This window comes from Hyperolius riggenbachi, chromosome 10, assembly GCF_040937935.1.
Source record: "Hyperolius riggenbachi isolate aHypRig1 chromosome 10, aHypRig1.pri, whole genome shotgun sequence".
NCBI classification, from domain to species: domain Eukaryota; kingdom Metazoa; phylum Chordata; class Amphibia; order Anura; family Hyperoliidae; genus Hyperolius; species Hyperolius riggenbachi.
The window spans coordinates 262,497,831-262,513,557 of NC_090655.1; the positions used below are offsets into that span (position 1 = coordinate 262,497,831).

The following is a 15,727-nucleotide window of genomic DNA, read 5'->3' on the forward strand; positions in this document are numbered from 1 at the left end:
GTACTGGGGGCAGCTACCTATCTATCCTATACTGGGGGGCACCTACCTAATCTAACCTGTACTGGGGGCAGCTACCTATCTATCCTATACTGGGGGGCACCTACCTAATCTAACCTGTACTGGGGGGCAGCTACCTATCTAACCTATACTGGGGGGCAGCTACCTATCTAACCTATACTGGGGGGCAGCTACCTGTCTAACCTATGCTGGGGGCAGCTACCTGTCTAACCTATGCTGAGGGCAGCTACCTATCTAATCTATACCGGGGGCACCTACCTAATCTAACCTGTACTGGGGGCACCTACCTAATCTAACCTATACTGAAGGGCAGCGACCTAATCTAACCTATACTGGGGGGAATCTACCTATCTAACCTATACTGGGGGCACTTATCTAACCTGTATTGGGGGCACCTACCTACCTAGCTAGCCTATACAGGTGGCAACTATACTGGCTACCCATACTGGGGGCACCTACCTAACTAACCTATACTGGGGGTATCTACCTATCTAACCTATGCTGGGGGCAACTATACTGGCTACCAATATTGGAGGCACCTACCTAGCTAACCTGTACTGGGGGCACCTACTTATCTAACTTATACCAGGGGGGGGGGGGGCGCCTTTACGATCTTTGCCTCAGGCAGCAGAAAGTCCAGGACCGGCCCTGGGTTGTTATCTCCGTGTGCCCCAATGAGAATTCTACTTACATCATTGGATGTCACAGACAATAACTATTTCAGTAATACGTGTATAAGTTATGTTATATTTTCCTTAAGAACTTTTACGTTATGCTTGCCATCTCATTAATGATGGACCCATTGTGCCACCATGTGAGTTAGACTGAAGTGTACCTGCAGGATAGAGCTTACAGGTCTTGCAGGGACGACACAAGTACACAGGACAGAGAGTTCATAGGTTAAAGCTGACCTTGAAGATAAGGATGGCTGCATGGAACAGCTTTACTGTCCCTCACTGAGCCGCCCCTAAATTTCTGGTGCCCTAGGCCATGGCCTATGCGGCCTTGCCAGAAATCTGGCCCTGCTAGTATTCACCCTTGGTGGAAGGGGGACCCACCCCTACCTTTCTTCGTTTCTACAGAGAGCGACATCTTAATCCTGAGTGAGGACAGGTCTAATCTCCTCACCTGCCTTTACAGTGGTTGCCTTAGCGGTGACCCTTGTTTGTGAGTATAAGTTCTCACATTATACTTTACTAACTTACCCTCCGTATACTACACTATATTGGGCTCTCGGTATTAGAATGCAGGTGGTTCCACAGAGGCTGCAGTTAGCCTACTCGCCAAAAGATGGCGACATCACATCTCCCAGGTGGAACGCACAGATAGGAGGAAATAAAGCCAAAGAAAGGAAATGATGTAACAGTAGAAGTTGCAGGAGGTGGAGGGAAAGCACGGCTGGAAGAGGTAATTGTGTGATTGTTGTTATATATTGGGCAGAGCAGAGGTCGGGGTGGACATACTTTGTTACAGAGGAGGTCATAGTACACCTGTCACTATCCTTATCATCCCCCTTGCAGTAATTGCCATGCAAGAGACTTTTATATCACTGATGTGACTTGTTTGCCAGTTTTTTAGTACCCCCCACCCCCGCATGTGCCATAGATTATGGCTGGCATCTCACCTTCCTAGTAATAATTCAGTCACATCACAGAGACAAGAGGAGATGTATATGGAATATAGCCATGTCCCTCCAGTGCTGGCATCTCTCCTTCCTAGTAACAATTCACATCACAGAGACAAGAGAAGATGTATATGGAGTGTAGCCATGTCCCTCCAGTGCTGGCATCTCACCTTCCTAGTAATAATTCAGTCACATCACAGAGACAAGAGAAGATGTATATGGAATATAGCCATGTCCCTCCAGTGCTGGCATCTCACCTTCCTAGTAATAATTCAGTCACATTACAGAGACAAGAGAAGATTTATATGGAATATAGCCACGTCCCACCAGTGCTGGCATCTCACCTTCCTAGTAATAATTCACATCACAGAGACAAGAGAAGATGTATATGGAATATAGCCATGTCCCCCCAGTGCTGGCATCTTACCTTCCTAGTAATAATTCAGTCACATCACAGAGACAAGAGAAGGTGTATATGGAATATAGCCATGTCCTTCCAGTGCTGGCATCTCCCCTTCCTAGTAATAATTCAGTCACATCACAGAGACAAGAGAAGATGTATATGGAATATTGCCATGTCCCTCCAGTGCTGGCATCTCACCTTCCTAGTGATAATTCAGTCACATCACAGAGACAAGAGAAGATGTATATGGAATATAGCCATGTCCCTCCAGTGCTGGCATCTCACCTTCCTAGCAATAATTAACATCACAGAGACAAAAGAAGATGTATATGGAATATAGCCATGTCCCTCCAGTGCTGGCATCTCACCTTCCTAGTAATAATTCACATCACAGAGACAAGAGAAGATGTATATGGAATATAGCCATGTCCCTCCAGTGCTGGCATCTCACCTTCCTAGTAATAATTCACATCACAGAGACAAGAGAAGATGTATATGGAATATAGCCATGTCCCTCCAGTGCTGGCATCTCACCTTCCTAGTGATAATTCAGTCACATCACAGAGACAAGAGAAGATGTATATGGAATATAGCCATGTCCCCCCAGTGCTGGCATCTCACCTTCCTAGTAATAATTCAGTCACATCACAGAGACAAGAGAAGATGTATATGGAATATAGCCATGTCCCTCCAGTGCTGGCATCTCACCTTCCTAGCAATAATTAACATCACAGAGACAAGAGAAGATGTATATGGAATATAGCCATGTCTCTCCAGTGCTGGCATCTCACCTTCCTAGTAATAACTCACATCACAGAGACAAGAAAAGATGTATATGGAATATAGCCATGTCCCTCCAGTGCCGGCATCTCACCTTCCTAGTAATAATTCAGTCACATCACAGAGACAAGAGAAGATGTATATGGACTATAGCCATGTCCCTCCAGTGCCGGCATCTCACCTTCCTAGTAATAACTCAGTCACATCACAGAGACAAGAGAAAATGTATATGGAATATAGCCATGTCCCTCCAGTGCCGGCATCTCACCTTCCTAGTAATAACTCAGTCACATCACAGAGACAAGAGAAGATATATATGGAATATAGCCATGTCCTTCCAGTGCTGGCATCTCACCTTCCTAGTAATAATTCAGTCACATTACAAAGACAAGAGAAGATATATATGGAATATAGCCATGTCCCTCCAGTGCCACTGTTGTGTCTGATTGTGCTGCCTGTTAACTTGCGCTGCTCCGCATGCGCAGTAGGAGACTGCGGCCACTGGTCCTATTGAATGATACTGGTGGTGGTAAAATATTAAATATCGCCGCTCCCACACATCCTACACTCCCCAAATTTTCAGGGTAGGGAGGGGACCTGTTGTGTCTGATTGTGCTGCCTGTTAACTTGCGCTGCCCCGCATGCGCAGTAGGAGACTGCGGCCACTGGTCCTATTGAATGATACTGGTGGTGGTAAAATATTAAATATCGCCGCTCCCACACATCCTACACTCCCCAAATTTTCAGGGTAGGGAGGGGACCCGGTAGGGAGGGCCCCCCGAAATACCTCTATGCCAAATTTCAGCCCCGAGACCCACTGGTTCCCGAAGTAGGTTTCTGTAATCACTCTCGGGAACCAGCGGGTCTCGGGGGCTGCAATTTGGCATATAGGTCATTCGGGGGATCCTCTCCCTACCCTGAAAATTTGGGGAGTGTAAGAGGTGTGGGAGCGGAGATATTTACTATTTTACCATCAGCAGCATCATTAACTTCACACTGAGCATGCCTGCTACTCAGTGTGGAAGGGAGCTTCCGGGCAGCGCAATCAGACATTACACTGGCATCTCACCTTCCTAGTAATAATTCACATCACAGAGAAAAGAGAACATGTATATGGAATATAGCCATGTCCCTCCAGTGCCGGCATCTCACCTTCCTAGTAATAATTCAGTCACATCACAGAGACAAGAGGAGATGTATATGGAATATAGCCATGTCCCTCTAGTGCTGGCATCTCACCTTCCTAGTAATAATTCAGTCACATCACAGAGACAAGAGGAGATGTATATGGAATATAGCCATGTCCCTCCAGTGCTGGCATCTCACTTTCCTAGTAATAATTCAGTCACATCACAGAGACAAGAGAAGATGTATATGGAATATAGCCATGTCCCTCCAGTGCTGGCATCTCATCTTCCTAGTAATAATTCAGTCACATCACAGAGACAAGAGATTATGTATATGGAATATAGCCATGTCCTTCCAGTGCTAGCATCTCCCCTTCCTAGTAATAATTCAGTCACATCACAGAGACAAGAGATTATGTATATGGAATATAGCCATGTCCCTCCAGTGCTGGCATCTCACCTTCCTAGTAATAATTCAGCCACATCACAGAGACAAGAGAAGATATGGAATATAGCCATGTCCCTCCAGTGCTGGCATCTCACCTTCCTAGTAATAATTCACATCACAGAGACAAGAGAAGATGTATATGGAATAAAGCCATGTCCCTCCAGTGCCGGCATCTCACCTTCCTAGTAATAATTCAGTCACATCACAGAGACAAGAGAAGATGTATATGGAATATAGCCATGTCCCTCCAGTGCCGGCATCTCACCTTCCTAGTAATAATTCAGTCACATCACAGAGACAAGAGAAGATGTATATGGAATATAGCCATGTCCCTCCAGTGCCGGCATCTCACCTTCCTAGTAATAGCTCACATCACAGAAACAAGAGAAGATGTATATGGAATATAGCCATGTCCCTCCAGTGCTGGCATCTCACCTTCCTAGTAATAATTCACATCACAGAGACAAGAGAAGAGGTATATGGAATACAGCCATGTCCCCCCAGTGCCGGCATCTCACCTTCCTAGTAATAAGTCAGTCACATCACAGAGACAAGAGAAGATGTATATGGAATATAGCCATGTCCCCCCAGTGCTGGCATCTCACCTTCCTAGTAATAATTCAGTCACATCACAGAGACAAGAGAAGATTTGTATAGAATATACCCATGTCCCCCCCAGTGCTGGCATCTCACCTTCCTAGTAATAATTCAGTCACATCACGGAGACAAGAGAAGATGTATATTGAATATAGCCATGTCCCCCCAGTGCCGGCATCTCACCTTCCTAGTAATAATTCTCATCACAGAGACAAGAGAAGATGTATATAGAATATAGCCATGTCCCTCCAGTGCCAGCATCTCACCTTCCTAGTAATAATTTAGTCACATCACAGAGACAAGAGAAGATGTATATGGAATATAGCCATGTCCCTCCAGTGCCGGCATCTCACCTTCCTAGTAATAATTCAGTCACATCACAGAGACAAGAGATTATGTATATGGAATATAGCCATGTCCCTCCAGTGCCGGCATCTCACCTTCCTAGTAATAATTCAGTCACATCACAGAGACAAGAGGAGATGTATATGGAATATAGCCATGTCCCTCCAGTGCTGGCATCTCACCTTCCTAGTAATAATTCAGTCACATCACAGAGACAAGAGAAGATGTATATGGAATATAGCCATGTCCCTCCAGTGCTGGCATCTCATCTTCCTAGTAATCATTCAGTCACATCACAGAGACAAGAGATTATGTATATGGAATATAGCCATGTCCTTCCAGTGCTAGCATCTCCCCTTCCTAGTAATAATTCAGTCACATCACAGAGACAAGAGATTATGTATATGGAATATAGCCATGTCCCTCCAGTGCTGGCATCTCACCTTCCTAGTAATAATTCAGTCACATCACAGAGACAAGAGAAGATGTATATGGAATATAGCCATGTCCCTCCAGTGCTGGCATCTCACCTTCCTAGTAATAATTCACATCACAGAGACAAGAGAAGATGTATATGGAATATAGCCATGTCCCTCCAGTGCCGGCATCTCACCTTCCTAGTAATAATTCAGTCACATCACAGAGACAAGAGAAGATGTATATGGAATAAAGCCATGTCCCTCCAGTGCTGGCATCTCACCTTCCTAGTAATAATTCAGTCACATCACAGAGACAAGAGAAGATGTATATGGAATATAGCCATGTCCCTCCAGTGCTGGCATCTCACCTTCCTGGTAATAATTCAGTCACATCACAGAGACAAGAGAAGATGTATATGGAATATAGCCATGTCCCTCCAGTGCCGGCATCTCACCTTCCTAGTAATAATTCAGTCACATCACAGAGACAAGAGAAGATGTATATGGAATATAGCCATGTCCCTCCAGTGCCGGCATCTCACCTTCCTAGTAATAGCTCACATCACAGAAACAAGAGAAGATGTATATGGAATATAGCCATGTCCCTCCAGTGCTGGCATCTCACCTTCCTAGTAATAATTCACATCACAGAGACAAGAGAAGAGGTATATGGAATACAGCCATGTCCCCCCAGTGCCGGCATCTCACCTTCCTAGTAATCATTCAGTCACATCACAGAGACAAGAGAAGATGTATATGGAATATAGCCATGTCCCTCCAGTGCTGGCATCTCACCTTCCTAGTAATAATTCACATCACAGAGACAAGAGAAGATGTATATGGAATATAGCCATGTACCTCCAGTGCTGGCAACTCACCTTCCTAGTAATAATTCACATCACAGAGACAAGAGAAGATGTATATGGAATATAGCCATGTCCCTGCAGTGCTGGCATCTCACCTTCCTAGTAATAATTTAGCCACATCACAGAGCCAAGAGAAGATGTATATGGAATATAGCCATGTCCCTCCAGTGCCGGCATCTCACCTTCCTAGTAATAACTTACATCACAGAGACAAGAGAAGATGTATATGGAATATAGCCATGTCCCACCAGTGCCGGCATCTCTCCTTTCTAGTAATAATTCAGTCACATCACAGAGACGAGAAGATGTATATGGAATATAGTCATGTCCTTCCAGTGCTGGCATCTCACCTTTCTAGTAATAACTTAGTACCATCACAGAGACAAGAGAAGATGTATATGGAATATAGCCATGTCCTTCCAGTGCTGGTATCTCACCTTCCTAGTAATAATTCAGTCACATCACAGCGACAAGAGAAGATGTATATGGAATATAGCCATGTCCCTCCAGTGCCAGCATCTCACCTTCCTAGTAATAATTCAGTCACATCACAGAGACAAGAAAAGAGGTATATGGAATACAGCCATGTCCCTCCAGTGCCGGCAATTCACCTTCCTAGTAATAATTCACATCACAGAGACAGAAGATGCATATGGAATATAGACATGTCCCTCCAGTGCTGGCATCTCACCTTGCTAGTAATAATTCAGTCACATCACAGAGACAAGAAAAGAGGTATATGGAATATAGCCATATCCCTTCTGTGCTGGCATCTCACCTTCCTAGTAATAATTCAGTCACATCACAGAGACAGGAGAAGATGTATATGGAATATAGCCATGTCCCTCCAGTGCTGGCATCTCACCTTCCTAGTAATAATTCAGTCACATCACAGAGACAAGAGAAGATATATATGGGATATAGCCATGTCCCCTCAGAGCTGGCATCTCACCTTCCTAGTAATAATTCACATCACAGAGACAAGAGAAGATGTATATGGAATATAGCCATGTCCCCCCAGTGCCGGCATCTCACCTTCCTAGTAATAATTCAGTCACATCGCAGAGACAAGAGAAGATGTATATGGAATATAGCCATGTCCCTCCAGTGCTGGCATCTCCCCTTCCTAGTAATAACTCACATCACAGAGACAAGAGAAGATGTATATGGAATATAGCCATGTCCTTCCAGTGCTGGCATCTCACCTTTCTAGTAATAACTTAGTCACATCACAGAGACAAGAGAAGATGTATATGGAATATAGCCATGTCCCTCCAGTGCTGGCATCTCACCTTCCTTGTAATAATTCAGTCACATCACAGAGACAAGAGAAGATGTATATGGAATATAGCCATGTCCCTCCAGTGCTGGCATGTCACCTTCCTAGTAATAATTCAGTCACATCACAGAGACAAGAGAAGATGTATATGGAATAGAGCCATATCCCTCCAGTGCCGGCATCTCACCTTCCTAGTAATAATTCACATCACAGAGACAAGAGAAGATGTATATGGAATATAGCCATGTCCCCCCAGTGCTGGCATCTCACCTTCCTAGTAATAATTCAGTCACATCACAGAGACGAGAGAAGATGTATATGGAATATAGCCATGTCTCTCCAGTGCCGGCATCTCACCTTCCTAGTAATAATTCAGTCACATCACAGAGACAAGAGAAGATGTATATGGAATATAGCCATGTCCCTCCAGTGCTGGCATCTCACCTTCCTAGTAATAATTCAAACACATCACAGAGACGAGAAGATGTATATGGAATATAGATGAACAAAGAAGGATCCGCAAACCAGGCCGGGTTGACGTATAAAAGGCTGATATTTTATTGAAGAAATCCACAGACAGTGCAATAAAATCACAGGATCAACTCACGCGTATCGGGCCTACCATCTGCCCTTAATCGTAGAATATAGCCATGTCACTCCAGTGCTGGCATCTCACCTTCCTAGTAATAATTCACATCACAGAGACAAGAGAAGATGTATATGGAATATAGCCATGTATCCCCAGTGCTGGCATCTCACCTTCCTAGTAGTAATTCAGTCACATCACAGAGACAAGAGAAGATGTATATGGAATATAGCCATGTCCCTCCAGTGCTGGCATATCACCTTCCTAGTAATAACTCACATCACAGAGACAAGAGAAGATGTATATGGAATATAGCCATGTCCCTCCAGTGCTGGCATCTCACCTTCCTAGTAGTAATTCAGTCACATCACAGAGACAAGAGAAGATGTATATGGAATATAGCCCTGTCCCTCCAGTGCCGGCATCTCACCTTCCTAGTAATAATTCAGTCACATCACACAGACAAGAGGAGATGTATATGGAATATAGCCATGTCCCACCAGTGCCGGCATCTCACCTTCCTAGTAATAATTCACATCACAGAGACAAGAGAAGATGTATATGGAATATAGCTATATTCCCCTGTGTAGCCTCTTCGGCCCCTAGCATGGCCATATTACCCCGCAGTGTAGCCACATGCCCTCTACAATATCCCCCCCTCCCGGGTATTGCAGCACCCCACTGAGGTCTCAGGTAATTGTTATTTCTCTTCCCCCTCAATAACAGCTCAGTTAGGGGGTTTTCATATGTGATGTTCTTATGCTAAATGGGAGGGACTGGAGTGGGTAGAGGGGAGGGGGGTAAAGATCCCACTGTATAAAGCATTAGGGTGTTTACACATATCCAATTTTAATTGGCCAGTCTTTCCACTTCCTTGTAGTATGAGAGCTCTCCTACACATTCTGTTCATAGTATTCAAAATGTGCTAGCCCTCGAGGTGGTAAAATTGGCCAATCAAAACTGTATGTGTGTGTTCACCTAGTCTTCCAGATATTGAAACTGACAAGTAAGATCACCCCTTGAGCTACATTGCTATGTTATGAATGGCTGGAGTGACACAGGTTATATGGCTGAGAGCTGGGTGCTAGTCTAGTTTAGCGGAACCAGCAGGAAACCTCATAGGGAACAGTAACCTTCTACAGCACCTTCTACAGCACAAAGCATTGTGATTGGCTGAATAGTATGGGTGTAGTTTACTATAACATACCTGAAACCTAGCAGTCTGAGAGGGTGCTGTCAACCCAAACAAGTTAGCAGTCATATTCTATAAGGTGTCCTTCTGAGCCCTCTAAGCTAGACTAGTGCTGAGAGCCGTCTGATGGGAATTTTGTACTGAGGTAATGTGTGAATTTTTATATATATCAAGGTTGTGAGCAGGAATCCAGTCACATACATCTCTAAGGAAGGAACTATCAGGGAGTAGTACATTTGCATTTTTAGGGTAGTAGGCCTGTATTCCTGAGAATGGTAAAAGCATCTGTATGGTGGGTTACATAGTTACATAGTTATTTTGGTTGAAAAAAGACATACGTCCATCGAGTTCAACCAGTATAAAGTACAACACCAGCCTGCTCCCTCACATATCCCTGTTGATCCAGAGGAAGGCGAAAAAACCCTTACAAGGCATGGTCCAATTAGCCCCTAAAGGGAAAAATTCCTTCCTGACTCCAGATGGCAATCAGATAAAATCCCTGGATCAACATCATTAGGCATTACCTAGTAATTGTAGCCATGGATGTCTTTCAACGCAAGGAAAGCATCTAAGCCCCCTTTAAATGCAGGTATAGAGTTTGCCATAACGACTTCCTTTGGCAATGCATTCCACATCTTAATCACTCTAACTGTAAAGAACCCTTTCCTAAATAAATGGCTAAAACGTTTTTCCTCCATGCGCAGATCATGTCCTCTAGTCCTTTGAGAAGGCCTAGGGACAAAAAGCTCATCCGCCAAGCTATTATATTGCCCTCTGATGTATTTATACATGTTAATTAGATCCCCTCTAAGGCGTCTTTTCTCTAGACTAAATAAACCCAGTTTATCTAACCTTTCTTGATAAGTGAGACCTTCCATCCCACGTATCAATTTTGTTGCTCGTCTCTGCACCTGCTCTAAAACTGCAATATCTTTTTTGTAATGTGGTGCCCAGAACTGAATTACATATTCCAGATGTGGCCTTACTAGAGAGTTAAACAGGGGCAATATTATGCTAGCATCTCGAGTTTTTATTTCCCTTTTAATGCATCCCAAAATTTTGTTAGCTTTAGCTGCAGCTGCTTGGCATTGAGTACGATTATTTAACTTGTTGTCAATGAGTACTCCTAAGTCCTTCTCCAAGTTTGATGTCCCCAACTGTATCCCATTTATTTTGTATGGTGCTAGACCATTAGTACGTCCAAAATGCATGACTTTACATTTGTCAACATTGAATTTCATCTGCCATGTATGTGCCCATATAGCCATCCTATCCAGATCCTGTTGCAATATGACACTATCTTCCTGAGAGTTGATGATTCTGCACAATTTTGTATCATCTGCAAAAATAGCAACATTGCTCACTACTGCATCTACTAGGTCATTAATAAATAAATTGAAGAGCACTGGACCCAGAACAGACCCCTGTGGGACCCCACTGCTAACAGTCTCCCATTTTGAGTACGATCCATTGACCACAACTCTTTGTTTTCTGTCCATTAGCCAGTTCCCTATCCATGAACACAGACTCTTCCCCAGTCCTTGCATCCTCAACTTTTGCACCAGACTTTTGTGGGGAACAGTGTCGAAGGCCTTTGCAAAGTCCAAGTATATCACATCTACAGCATTCCCAATATCCATATTAGCATTCACTACCTCATAAAAGCTGAGCATGTTAGTCAAACAGGACCTGTCTTTAGTAAACCCATGTTGATGCTGAGAAATAAGATTATTTTCTACTATGAAGGCATGTATAGTATCTCTTAGTAACCCCTCAAATAGTTTGCATACAACTGATGTTAAGCTTACAGGTCTATAATTTCCTGGATCTGATTTTTTGAATTCTTAAATAATGGGAAAACGTGGGCTGTACGCCAATCCACTGGGACTCTGCCAGTTGCAAGAGAGTCACAAAAGATAAGATAAAGGGGTTTATCTATAACTGAACTTAATTCCCTTAGGACCCAAGGATGCATGCCATCCGGGCCTGGTGCCTTGTCTATTTTTAATTTATTTAGTCTTGCCTTCACTTCTTCCTGCGTTAAGTATTTAATATTACAGTTAGAAGATTGAGACTCTTCCGCCTCTGTAGTTTGCAACAGTGCTGTTTCTTTTGTGAAGACAGAAGCAAAGAAAGCATTTAATAACTCTGCCTTACCTTGGTCATCCACTATTGAGTTCCCACCCTCATCCTTTAGGAGTCCTATACAGTCAACCTTTCTTTTTTTAGCAAGAAGTTTTGAATCAGGATGATACCATTTATTGGCTAACTTAGAGATGGATAAACAGTGAGCTTTCGACTTATAAAAAGCCTTCGTCGGACTGGTTCCTGACCAGAACTGAAAAACACAGCTTATATACACTGACATACAGAGGAGAAACATTCTTTAGCAAACATAAATGTAATTAGATGCCTTAACTGTTACTGAGGAGGCTTTCCCAGGCATCCTATCTAAATTGATAAGATCAATAGAATCCTCAACATGACATAAAGCAGACTCTGGTGATGAAGAGACATCGTAAATTCCGAATTCAAATGGTAACTGGCCTGGTTACATGCACCATTTCTTTTTTTAGAGTTAATGTACTTGTAAAACTTTTTTGGGTTAGATTTGATATCCTTAGCGATTTGTTTTTCAGCTTCAATCTTTGCCTGCCTAATTTCTTTTTTACAATTTTTATTGCACTCCTTATAATTGCTTAGTGCAGTCTCGGTCCCCTCCTGTTTTAAGACCTTATAGGCATTCTTTTTCCTCTTCATTTTATCTTTAACCTTTCTATTCATCCATAGAGGCCTTTTTTTATTCCTAGACATTTTGTTTCCATATGGGATATACATACTACAATATTGATTGAGTATAAGTTTAAAAGCTTGCCATTTCCCTTCAGTGTCTTCCCCTTGTAGTACATTATCCCAGTTCACCAAACTTAGTGCCTGCCTAATTTGATTGAACTTTGCTTTTCTAAAATTCATAGTTTTAGTGGTCCCGCTGCCCCGTGGCCTATCAGTCACCAGATCAAACGTTATCATGTTGTGATCACTATTTCCCAAATGTTCTTGAACCTGCACATTTGATACATTATCTGGTCTATTAGAAATGATCAGATCCAGTAACACATTCCCCCTAGTTGGTTCAGTTACCATTTGAGTCAAGTAATTGTCCTGTAGTGCTGCCAGAAATCTGCTGCTTTTACCAGAATGGGTAGCCTCAATACTCCAGGTAACTTCCAGCTAAGCTTGACAAAGAGGCGTGCAGCCTTGAAACGTTGCATTATTTACTGGAAATGCTTTGAAAAATAAAAGAGCAGAAGAATCACAGAGATGGTGCCGGCTTCATCTTTTTTGTTTTGCTGAATGATCCGGAGTGCTGCAGGATCGCTGGCCAGGCACATCGAATTGAAAACCACCGTTTGGGAGGGTGCAGTCACATCATAATCCACCAATTTTGTTTACATGAAATGGGCTACTTGAATTTTTACCAACCTCCTTAATCTTTACACTGTCCCCACCCCCCTCTCCACCCTCCATAATGATAGGTTCCCACTGTCTTTTTACCTCATCTTGTCTATGTATTGAGACTTTATCCTCCCGCCTCCCCCCAGATCCTAGTTTAAAATCTCCTCCAACCGTTTAGCCATCTTCTCCCCCAATGCAGCTGCACCCTCCCCATTAAGGTGCAGCCCATCCCTGCTGTAGAACCTGTAGCCGACAGCAAAGTCTGCCCAGTTCTCCAGGAACCCAAACCCTTCCTTCCTACACCAATTTCTCAGCCACTTATTTAACTCCCTAAGCTCCCTCTGTCTCTAAGATGTAGCACGTGGCACTGGCAGTATTTCAGAAAACACCACCTTGGAGGTCCTTGCTTTAAGTTTATCTCCAAGTACCTAAAATTAATTTTTGAGGACCTTCCATCTCCCACTAACTTTGTCATTGGTGCCAATGTGTACCATGACAGCCGGGTCTTCCCCAGCCCCACCCAGTAATCTGTCAATTCTTTCCGCTACATGCCGAACCCGAGCACCCGGGAGGCAACAGACTGTACGGCATTCACGGTTTCTTCGACAGATTACCCTATCTGTGCGCCTAATAATTGAATCCCCTACCACCAGTACCTGTCTAGCCTTAGCTGCACTCCTATTCCCTTTCTCGTTACAGCAGTCTGCCCCTTGGTTGCTAAGGAGAACATCCTGCTGCAGCATTGCTACTCCTGAATCATCCTCCCCAATATTACGCAAACAAGCATACTTATTAGTGAGGGACAACTCGGGACTAGCCTCCCTGCCACTTTTTCCTCTACCCCTTCTAACTGTGACCCAACTAGCGGCTGCCTCTGCTTCTTGGTCCGGCTGTACTCCACCCTCCTCATCTTCACTGATTCCATCCAGTGTCTGGATCGTGAGATCCAAGCTCATCTCCATGTTGTGTATGCGTCTCAGTGTTGTGAGATGCTTATTTAGCTCTGCGACTTCCGCCTCTAACTGAGCAACACGCACACACCCAGGGCAACAGTATACACCCTCAATCCGCTGATCAAGGCATGCATACATGTCACAGGATGTACACTGTACAGCATAGTCCAACATGATGACTTTTGTGTGGGGAAAAATTATTTAAAGTAAACTGTGGCGGTAAAAGATGAAACGGGAGAGTGAGTGTAGCTGGGGAGGAGGAAAGGGAGAGTAAGTGAAGTTGGGGAGTGAGGGGAGGAGGGGAGTGAGGGGAGGAGGGGGGGGAGGAGGAGGGGCGGGAGGGGTGGAGGAGTGGAGGTGGAGTGAGTGAAGTTGGGGTGGAGTCCTCAAAATTGAAAGACTACACCACAACGTGCCTAGCACATTCTAACCAATGCAAAAAAACGCAATATTGGTTGAAGGTTTTTTTTTTTTTTTTTTTTAGTCATTACCTACTTCCTCTCACCACTCTCTTTGTGCCTGTGTTGTAACGCCTGTTTTTAACGCCTATGCCACTTGTGTCGCAGCCACTTAGTGAGCAAGCCACAGACTGAGCAAGCTCAGTACTGAGTCCTGAAGCTGACCAAATACCTCCTGTTGCAGCTAGTCCCTCCTCCTAGCTAATTGCCTGCTGCAAAACAAACTAGGGAAAAGAGGGAAAAGAAAAAAAAATTGTTAGATAATTGCCACTCAGGGATGGAGACATAGAGAAGAATATAATCTATGAATAGTGCGGAGTGGAGCTGTGACTGGCTGATCTTGTATGCCATGGAATGCTGAGCCCATAAGATGCTCGTGGAGCAGCCACCCCCTCCAGCTGGTGCCTCACACGTATGCACACTCTCTGTATTACATTATCTCTGGATTTCTATTACTTCTTATGCTAGAAATCATGCAGCTAAATACACCTGTTTTCTGTGTTTTTTACACAGGAGGTTTATGTCCCGCAGTGGGAGAAGTTGGAGTCTGCACAAACATGATGGCTGGTGGGTCACATCTAGGGGGTGGAGCCAGGTAACAGGGGGCGTGGCTGGTAGGACAGGCAGAAAAGATGGAGGCTGCTGCTGGAGAGGGGTTGGGTGGCCTCTGCTGTTTTGGTCCTGGTATAGGCACTGTCCCAGCTGGGAGGTTTGTTGCTATGGCTCTTGGAGGGTTTCTGGTTAGTAGGTGATGGACAAGTGGGCTCAGGGATGGTCGGGGTATGGAGCTGCAGTCCCATCTGCCTAGTTCATCAGGTGCCAGAGCCATAAGTAATGATAATTTATAGCTAATTAGCTGCAGGCCTCTGCTCCTATCTTCCTCTGTCTCCAGCTGTTCTCTCCTCACATCCTCATCCATCTACCGCTGCCGGCACTGCTGTAACCTCCCTGGAATGTGTGCATGGAGAGGAGGAGAGAAGCACCAGATGATGAGTAAGGCACACTGGGAGAGAGGACTGTGGTACTGAATGTGCAGGAGACCACAGCTTATGGGATATTATCACCCCTAGCAAGTTATGTTCTTTTCTGTGCTCTGTTTATTACTGGAATCAACAATTTTTCTTCCTACATAGGTCGTATTAAAATATAACTTTTAATATTTTCCTCTAAAATAGA

At 44.1% G+C, this 15,727-nt stretch overlaps 1 protein-coding gene across 1 annotated transcript in view; it reads left to right on the forward strand.

The window, feature by feature from the left end:
- The first annotated feature begins 1,389 nt into the window (after window positions 1-1,389).
- LOC137535372 (zinc finger protein 665-like) overlaps window positions 1,390-15,727 on the forward strand; it is a 40,405-nt gene continuing 26,067 nt past the window's right edge. Inside the window, exon 1 of the mRNA XM_068257203.1 lies at window positions 1,390-1,425. The gene's annotated coding sequence lies outside the window, so the exon portion shown is untranslated. The remainder of the gene's footprint in view (window positions 1,426-15,727) is intronic.